At 45.3% G+C, this 10,299-nt stretch overlaps 1 long non-coding RNA gene across 2 annotated transcripts in view; it reads right to left on the bottom strand.

Moving 5' to 3' along the window:
* Positions 1–301: 301 nt before the first annotated feature.
* LOC119396152 (uncharacterized) overlaps positions 302–10,299 on the bottom strand; it is a 91,590-nt gene continuing 81,592 nt past the window's right edge. For both annotated transcript variants that reach the window (XR_007416564.1, XR_005184396.2), the window contains exons 2-4: positions 6,975–7,045; positions 1,867–1,924; positions 302–445 (exon numbers count right to left, since the gene is read on the bottom strand). This is a non-coding gene — a long non-coding RNA (uncharacterized LOC119396152). The remainder of the gene's footprint in view (positions 446–1,866; positions 1,925–6,974; positions 7,046–10,299) is intronic.

Genomic DNA, 10,299 nt, shown 5'->3' with positions numbered 1-10,299 from the left:
ACCCTAACTCATTGTGCCTTCCTCAAACCAATATGCACTGTTATGCGCACCTTTCATTTATTCCAATGAATAACTATTGTGAAGTATTACGGCTGTTCAGCCTAATCGGCTATCATCGTCTGTCAGTGATTACTGTGCATATTTTTTCTGCTTGCTTTTGTCGTAGTGAAAGCTGTCAAACGAAGGAATCCACTTTTTGGAAATATTTAAAGTGACTGTGAGGGCACATTATTCCGTTAACACCTAAAATTTCTCAATACGCTTGTTAAAGAAAGAACTGGCAGCCTGAGCCAACTTTGTGAGCACAAGTAACTTTATTCAGTCAGTCAAAACATTGATGCCGCTCATGTCCCTCATGTGTTTTTTTCCGTGCGGCAGGTTTCTTGCGGAAACGATTTTCCATCACGGGCAGGAAGTTGTCATCGCCTGTAATCTTTCGGAAGACCTAAAAAAGACGAAAGACGAATTCGTTAGCAAATGAATTGTTTTCGTGTTGATATATATATATATATATATATATATATATATATATATATATATATATATAGATATATATATATATATATATATATATATATATATATATATATATATATATATATATATATATCACCTTCTTTCCTTCATTCATAGCAAGGGTCTCGTTCTGGCAGACTTGATGCCTTCAGGTAGTATGCGAAGGAGTATTGGTCAGCTGCCAGCTCGTAAAAAGATCACGTGCTACGTGACGCCAGAAAGGCAGAAAAAGAGTGTTCCACACTCGCCGCCATGGCTGCGATTGGCGCTGACTAACACTCCAAGGTTTAAATGCACATATATACCCCATAAAGTGGACGGGAGGATGACCGCCGCCGTAGCTCAGTGGTAGAGCATCGGACGCGTTATTCGAAGGTCGCAGGTTCGGTCCCTGCCGGCGGCAAGTTATCTTTTCGTCCACTTTACTTTCTTCACATTTATATTCTAAGTACTACAGATAACACCCCCTATACTTTCCTTGGCGTTACTGTCTGTTAGTTCTCATTAATATTGTGTCTAATAAAGAAAACGAGCCCTTAAGAGTCATCTTCTTTCCTTCATTCTATATATATATATATATATATATATATATATATATATATATATATATATGACATCACGGCTTAGCGCGCTATAATGTTCACGGTAATGGATCTTTAAATCGCAATTTTTTTCTGCCTCGTTCGCACATGTAATCCTCGAACACTTTAGATTAGATCGCACATAGAACATACGACGTGTGGGCTGATCATATCAATTTTGTACTTTATATGGAACATAAAGGCGACGGCGAAATAGCGCATCGAGTGTCCATTTATTTGCTGTCACAATAACAAAAACATATCTCACAATGTGTGGGAATTGATGTTACGCGAAGCAGGCGGCGTGCGTGACACGAAGTAATGATAGTCGTGTCATGACATGCCACTCATGTTCATCATACATTAATGTCATTATTTGCACGTTTCGGCATACATTTAAGCGACTGCCAACCGATTTCTCTGAACCCAGTTTTCTTACGGCGCAACGTAAAGGTCCCCCTCGGTAGTGATTATACCTCCAGCTGTTAATTTGAAAAGGGAGTGGATATTTTCTAAACACAGCTTCCAGTAACACAGGAACATGCTTGGCCGAATATAGTAAGGGTCAAGTGTGGTGACGAAACTAACAAACTTGAAAATATAAAAATGAATAAACTCGCGCAGGGCAGCATGGGTATATCACTGGGAAAGCCTTTCGTCGTGCTGTGGAAAGAAGATAGGCTGACAATGATGGTGATGATGGTTATAAAACATAACACTAATGCTTCCAACATAGGAAACAAAGCGACCTCAGCTGCGAAGTACTCACATTGCGTGGGTGCCAAAAAACCTTCTTGGCAGTACTCGTTCGGTTTACATCTTTTACCCTGTAAGAAATGAAGAACAAAATGTTATTTATTTACTTCTTTATTTTCTGAAGTCATATAAACATTTCCGAAGCCACCTTCGAGCCGTTTCGGCAGATTTAGCAACAGGGCAGGTAGCACAAGAGGCATTGCGTGGGCAAGTATTCATTCTTATCTTCATGTAAGACAGAGTCCTGGGCTTAATAGATCCAATGGAAAAGTCATAGATAATATGGTTAACCCTCGGGCTTTCAGCCTATTTTCACCCTAGTGTTATATTTACCATGCACCATTCTTCCAGTGAAATTAGCTCCTAGGCACACCAGTATCTATTGAAAGAGGAAAATTGAAGGCAACGCCCTGCAGGAAGTCAACAGATAGCCAACAACAGCGAAATTAGAATAGTCATCTCCGGTGACGCTGCAAGCGTATTTGTCGGACAGGCGAGACGTATGATGTGAGGGCGACCTCATATCTTCAACATCTATTCAATCTAATTCAAGCAGTAGCATGCAAGCCACGTCTGGTATCATGGTAACGTTCAGAATATACTGAGTACGTGAAAGTTCAGTTACGCGAATACACCTCAGCACGGGGCCAATATCCTGCTTCCAGTTTTATGTATCAATGAATACTACCCATGTGATCCATGTTAGGTTATTGAGTAGGTTGTCACATTTCTCGCACCTTCGCAATGTCGTTTCTGGCTGCTGGCAAGTTGCGCATTTCCAAGAATGCATTGTTTCACTCCAAAACATAACGTTTCGCCATCTGATACTAGTAACAGGAGAAAAAGAGAGAAAAAAGAACTTGGAGGACGCTTGAGTTTCGCTTTGAAGAGTAGAACGCGATAGCGTAATGGGGCCCATTTGCATAGCCTTCTCAATCGCTATCCTCGCCTTGGTTCTCGGTGGAGACCGTGCCGCAAAGAAAGTAATCACTATAATAATGATCCAAACTTTATTTTCGTCCACAGAAGACTTGTCTGTGCGCGTAACATAGGCTATTTGAGGCTATTTGAATGCCTACTGCGAATAAAGTTGTGAAGTGCCCACTACGGCATAATTCTTCCCTTTGTGGGTCAGGGAAGTACCCAGTGCACTTCCGTAAGGCAACACGCGTAACCACGCAGCTGCACTCTTTCTTGATGCTGTTGTTGTTAATGATGATTAATTATAGCTGTGCGCTTTGTAATTGATGGGCCTTTAAACCAACCACTCGTTGCGCAATGCACATGTTTTGACGACCGGTGCGAGTCCACGCTTCTGCCACGTAATATTACATGCGTTACAGAGACTCCTTTCTCGACATGATTTTCGTATAGGGTTTTTATTTTTTTCGACACAATTTCATGCAGTGGCGTGGCTCTGTGGTAGAACATCTCCTTGCCACCCGGAAGTCCTGGGTTCGATTCCCACTCGAACTGAACGTTTTAACAGCGGAGCTGTTTATGGCAGCCGTTGGTTATAATGTGTCAACAGAAAATTATGACATCATGAACCGACACACGCTATGTTCGTACTCTTCTTCCTCTTCTGCTTCAATCCCAGAACACGTGCGCCGATTTACCCGGCGTGGGATGGAATGACTCTGATGGGTGAAAGAACGAGTACAGAGCGAGGAAGAAAGAAAGAGAGAGAGAGAGAAATAACTTTATTTATCCCATCTTAAGGGAAAGGGGCTGCGAGATGAAGGCGAGGGATCCTACTCGCGGTAGGCCTACGCTACCACCTCAGCCCACCTCAGGATAGCCTCCTGAAGTGCGGGGTTGTAGCTGCGCATGGCAGCCTCCCACAGCTCCTGACTACTTAATTGTTTACGAAGGCTCTGGGGAGGGGAGTGACGTTTGCATTGCCACATAATGTGGTTAAGGTCCGCTCACCTGACAGAACAAAACTTGCAGTGCGAATTAGGGCACATCCCGGGGTAAATTTTGTGGCGTAAGACAGGGGAAAGAAAAGTGCGGGTTTGTAGTCTACGCCATAGAACTTCGCGGCTGCGTGAGGACCGACGTAGTAAAGGCGGGAGAGTTTGGCGGCCTAGGCGGTAATGCCCGCAAATGTCGTGGTACGTAACCAATCTGTCTTAGAGGTAAATGCAGGAGGAAGATTATTGGTTTCTGAAGCGTCCCCTAGCCTAGCCTGCGCTCGGATCGTGAAAGCTCTTGCATGAGCCGCCTCATTACCAATTAGGCCTGCGTGAGCTGGTGTCCAGATTAATGTAACACGTTGGGATGGCGGATTACGAGAGAGAATGGCTAGGGCTGTCCTACAAACCCTACCCGCTCCGAAGTTGTATATGGCAGTTTTTGAGTCACTTACAATGAGCGACGAATTAGCAATTGTTGCGGCGAGTTCTAGGGGGAAAGTTTCTTGACCAGGCTGGATTCGAAGCCGAGGAGCGATGATCCGAATGCGAGCATTGTAACAACTCGGTTATCCCGGCGTGTTAGCCAGCATAACATAGCCTCGTATAGCATAACAAGTGGGTGGGAAAGGGGAGGCGAGAGAGTAAAGCATAGCATAGAAAGAAAGAGAAAGGGAGAAACAGTGAGAAAGAAAGTCAAGAAAAAGAGAAAGAGAAAGCATAAAAAATTATTGACATATATAACCAATAGATAACCGATCAATAACTAATGAATTTCTGGAAATTTCTTACAAATGCCTGGACATGCATGGTAATTATAGCACAGTATGACCCACGGGTGGGCAACCTTCCGCCCGCGGCCAGCATGCGGCCCGGCACGACGTCGGTACCCCCTCCCCCTGTCATTTCCTATCTGAAGGTCGACATGGCTGTTTTGACCTCGAATGGAGTTAGACAGGAACGAAAAAAGATCACTTCCATTTGGCATTTTCCCCCATCTTCACACTTAGCCAGATATGCCTTCATTACCTTTTTTTTTTTTTTTTGCACGGGCCTAAAAAAGGGGGAATGAAGATATTTTGTGGGAAAACTAGATCGGAGAAGGACCTTCACCTAAAAATCTCCACGTGTACGTCAAAGATTACTCCTCCCGCGCAGGACAACGGGCGACCCTCCTTGTCGTATTCGAGTTAGGGTGATGGTGATCTCGCTCGAGTTTTGTGCCTACGCGACGCGTGTCTGCGGATGCTATGCTGCGGTAACGAGCCCTTACCAGCTTCACTACAAAAAAGTTCGCGGCATCTTTACTTGTCTCGTCCTTTTTATGCTTGTAACCTATGCTTGTAAATTGCAACCTCGTGACATGCGTGCTGAAAAGAAATATGATTTGTGTTCCAGTTTTGAATTTTGTACACTATTGTCAATTCGCCAAATACTTTCTCTTTGCCTACAAAGCCCCCCCCCCCCCCTCCGATTTGCTGGCCCACCCCCGCCGTGTCGGCTTCATGAAACTTGGCCCTTCGCCTCAAAAGGTTGCCGAACGCTGGTGTAAGCCAATCGATAGCTAATCGATAATCGATCAATGACCAATACGTTTCTTGAAATTGCTTACCCTTGCTTAGGTAAGCATCGCACTACATAGTACAAGCCAAATTGGTGGCTTTTCATTACCTTTCCAGAGCTCTGCCTTTGCTACATGGCACCACGCAAAAGCGCGCGAAAAATTCCCGCCACTGCATAACCTTCTGACCCCCAGCATAACCTTCATAAGGGCACAGGTCTGCGCGGCTACGTATGCACATCGTCTAGCCGCCCGCCACTTCTCAATCACACTCTGCACAGCTGCGTAGGCGGAGCTAAAGCCATGAAGTCAGCGTCGGTATAAAAGAGCGGCGCACTGGCCAGGAACAGAAAAAAACATGGTTGATCCCTCCGTCATAGTAATCGGAATAACACGAAAGTAAAACGTGCCCTTATAGAAGTAACTGAATGTTTACTGTACATTGATACAAGAGAGTTTGCACAATGTATATTGGTGTCTGGCAGCTATAGCACCGTTTAACGTGGATGCACCCACTTTGATGCTTGGTGGTACATCTCCATACCTACGAATAACGTCCATGTGTAATGATTAAACAAGCCCTTGTGGTAGCTGTAGTAGTTAGCGGTGAAAGCGTAATCAGAGAACGAGTTGTGATAGCCAGAAGAGCGTCGCATATTGGACGCAGAACTTGGTCGCCATCCTGCGGCATGTTAAAATGTGATTGAACACCACGGCCGCACTAGAGGGAAACGCAAAGCGCGTCGTGCCGCCCCAGTAGCCCGGCCTCGATTTTTCTCGGGGCGAGCGCATAGGCGGGGAACGCGATGTTACAGCCGGGTGCAGCAGGCGCACGTCGCAGAGCTATTTTTGGTTTGATTAGCGTGATGCTATGATCGAAGCCGACGCTTTTACGACGCTTGCGTTAAGGTCGCCACCTCGCGGTATGTTAAGGCGTTGACAAAATTGCACTTCTATTGAAAACGCGCCAAATGGGACGAACGTGTAACGCCTTGCAGGTACTAATCGCGGAAGCCACAGTAATGATGAATTACTTTACTTTGCCGCTCCCAGACGGCAACACCACCCCGCCGACCGGGATAGTGGTAGATATAAAAGGCGCGCTTGTAAAGACTCTAGTCTGTGACCGCGGCGCAGTGGATAGCGCGCCCGGCATCTGTTGTTGCGGACCCAGCGGTCGTGAGTTCGATGCCCGTTGTAGAAACTTTTTTTCTTTGCCGTCTGATAGTGTACATTTTTCGACGTCATTTCCGTGACGGAAATACGTCACTGAAGTCTTGGTGGACCCCGGCATAAAACACTTTCGTGTTAAAAAAGAAACAGAGAAAGGAAGGTCGCCTACATCCGCTGCTCCTTTAGGCTTGGCACCACCAGTGCGAAGCTGCCTTAAATTTTTTTTTATTATTCATTCATTTGCATCTCTTTCGAATTTTCGCTCACGGACAACGCTAATTTTTCGCGAACAACCAACGACGCCGATAGCGACACCGACACCGGGATATCTGCGAAACGACCTCTTGAGTGCTGTCGCGTTAAAAGCTTCACTACAATTTCCATGTAAGTGGTATCCGTATGCAATCGTTAGTAACTTTGAATTTCTTTTTGGTTTGAACTTGAGTAATAATATTAGGAAAATACACTTACATTGCAAAGCGCCGGTTTCTTCCCACCGCCACCTCTTGCGGGAGCAGGACGTGCCGCTTCCGTTAGTGCCACTGCGAAAACAATCTTTGCCATGAATATACAAGCAGTATACAGCCAAAGGAAGCCACGGGTATGAACCTTAGCTCCAAACACAACTTCCTAACACACGTTCATAAACAGCCCTTCACCGCAACCACTGAGGCCAGAGCTCTGAAATGACAGGCACTGGAATAACGACTTGTCGTATGCTGGTAATAAGTGATTTTCATTTCCGAAGCGTGTGGTACTTATAAAAAAGACGAAGACAGGCAAAAATATAATAATCATGCAAGCCAGCATCATCCAAATAGGCGATTTCCAAAGTGCTAAGAGAAATCGGTTGGCACACTCACGCAGTTGGCATCTTTTCTTTTTTTTTTTTTTGGAATCAGATTAGCCTGGACTATCTCCCGGGTATCCTTATACACCATCTTAAACACGAGTGAACGTTCATTAAACAGTGGTAGGCAACCGCAGTCGTTGCAGTGCGGTGATACGCATAGGCGGAAACTACGGCGATACAGCGGGGATCGTGCTCCCCTTCCCTCTGGACGGATTAATAGAAGGCAGACCCACCCACGCCAACCCCTACGCTGGCCCGGGATATTTCTTAACAGCTTGGCTTCGTCCAAGTTCATTTACACAATAGACTGTTGGCCGTCTTGTCAGCTATTTCACAGGGGCCTCTGTATTGCCGCACATTTTTCGCTTCAGGATTCTGAAGTTCGGACCTAGTAACAGAGACAAGTCAAACATTCAGTTTGATTTGTCAATGGCCCAAGATTAATAACTGATGTGACCACTTCAGCTTTGACAAGTTAAAAAAAAAGCCGGCAGATCCCACGCATTGTGGGAATCGATGTAATGCGAAGCAGCCAGCAAAGAGCTGCATACATCGTCTTGTATGTCATTGAGGAAAATGCGTGTCATGGTTTTCATGTTAACTCCTATTATTTATGTTCGTCACAATGTAACGTCGCGCAATACCAACTTCGGGGTCGATCAAATGAGAGAAACGGCCGCCAGCGCCCCATGAGCGTGGCACGTAAGTCATGCTGTACATGACATGCGTGTCATGATTGTCATGTTAACTCCTGCTTTTATGTTCGTCACACAGTCACGTCGCGCAATACCAATTTCGGGGTAGATCAAGCTAGCGAAACTGCCGCCAGCGCTCCATGAGCGTGGCACGTAAGTCATGCTGTACATGACATGCGTGTCATGATTTTCATGTTAACTCGTGTTATTTATGTTCGTCACACAGTCACGTCGCGCAATACCAATTTCGGGGTAGATCAAGTTAGCGAAACTGCCGCCAGCGCTCTATGAGCGTGGCACGTAAGTCATGCTGTATATGACATGCGTGTCATGATTTTCATGTTAACTCGTGTTATTTGTGTTCATTACACAGTCACGTCACAAGATACCAATTTTGGTGTATATCAAGCTAGCGAAACTGCCGCCAGCGCTCCATGAGCGTGGCACGTAAGTCATGCTGTGCATGACATGCGTGTCATGATTTTCATGTTAACTCGAGTTTTTATGTTCGTCATACAGTCACGTCGCACAATACCAATTTCGGGGTAGATCAAGCTAGCGAAACGGCCGCCAGCGCACCATGAGCGTGGCACGTAAGTCATGCTGTGCATGACATGCGTGTCATGATTTTCATGTTAACTCGTGTTATTTATGTTCGTCACACACTCACGTCGCAAGATACCAATTTTGGTGTATATCAAACTAGTGAAACGGCCGCCAGCGCACCATGAGCGTAGCATGTAAATCATGCTGTACATGACATGCGTGTCATGATTTTCATGTTATGACTTGTCATTTATGTTCGTCATACAGTCATGTTACGCCATACCAATTTTGGTGCACATTCGATGAACCAAGCGACCAGGAGAGCACAAAGTCGTAGGCGGCTAGATAGATAGATAGATAGATAGATAGATAGATAGATAGATAGATAGATAGATAGATAGATAGATAGATAGATAGATAGATAGATAGATAGATAGATAGATAGATAGATAGATAGATAGATAGATAGATACGCTCAAAGTCGCAGAACTTCGCTAAGAAATGCTTCGCATTTAAAAAAAGCTAAAAAAGTCTTGAACCGACTAGCAGATAGATTTGGGACAACAAAAATTGGCCGCGTATCCGCGTGCTTCGCTGCAAATGTCCTCTAAAGAGAATAGAAGAGGCGCTGCGTGAGATATGGATGCCATCTGGCAATACGTCGGGAAACATGAGTGCTGTGTTGCGGGCTGGTAGTCCCGGCGCAGCAGCAGGCGAAGACCGGCGGTGACCGACGCGACCGGCGGGGACGCCAGCCAGCCCGAACACGCGGTTTGGCGCGAAGCGCCGAAGCAGAAGAAATATCCGCACTCAACGAGTACCCTCCACACACTCTTTTATTTACACGTCGCCTGGGTAAAACAGGAATGCTAGAGCGGCGCCCCATGGCATTCGTACAGTGCAATACTGAACCGAAACCGAAACACAACAATGAGCTCGTGCAGAGGGCACGGAGGAAGGCAAGTTTCAGCACAGTCGCATTTTCAGCGCAGCTTAAGAAACTAGGGTTTCTAGAATTACGTATCTATGTATTTTATATTAAAGTAACACAACACCTAATACTTACCTAGTGATGTTGCGCCTCAGATACGCGTAATGTTTGCTTTTTGATCAACAATGTACACAAGTATGAACCTAGTCAGCCGTTCATGATGGCTGGCCCTCGGGCAAGTGGCTCAACTTTGGCTGGGTGGCTGAATCGAGTGACGTGCCGACAAACTGAAAGACAGACAGACAGACCAAAATTTCTGCGTTTCAGTTCCCCAAGAAAGACTATCGTCTTTAAAATGCTTTTGGGCACAGAAAGCATCCCGAAGCAATCAGCGAGTGAATGTTTTCGCATATTTTTGCCCGCCAATAAAAGTGCAATTTCTTGGACGTCTACAAATGAATGTCCTTCTGATCTTCCTGCCTATAGATACGCCGAGAGGAGAACATGGTAGCGCGTTTTTAATTTATCAGTGAGTGAAGGGTTCTACTACCAGTTCAGTGACCGAAGAGCGACTCCAATGTACATCCAGAAAACGAGACTTGGCGGAGAAATTTGTAGCTACAGCTTCGCGATAAAGTGCAGTGGTAGCAAATGGTATTTGTCACCATACAGATTTATTTTCCGAAATCTGAAATTAAATTCATGAGTATTATTAAAATTTTCTGTGCTAGCAGTGCCCCTCTCTCCTTTCTGACGCATGTTTAACAAAGT

The sequence above is a fragment of the Rhipicephalus sanguineus genome, chromosome 6 (assembly GCF_013339695.2).
Source record: "Rhipicephalus sanguineus isolate Rsan-2018 chromosome 6, BIME_Rsan_1.4, whole genome shotgun sequence".
Lineage (NCBI taxonomy): Eukaryota > Metazoa > Arthropoda > Arachnida > Ixodida > Ixodidae > Rhipicephalus > Rhipicephalus sanguineus.
Note: the sequence above shows the minus strand (reverse complement) of the source record. Positions and strands in the feature narration are given on the sequence as shown.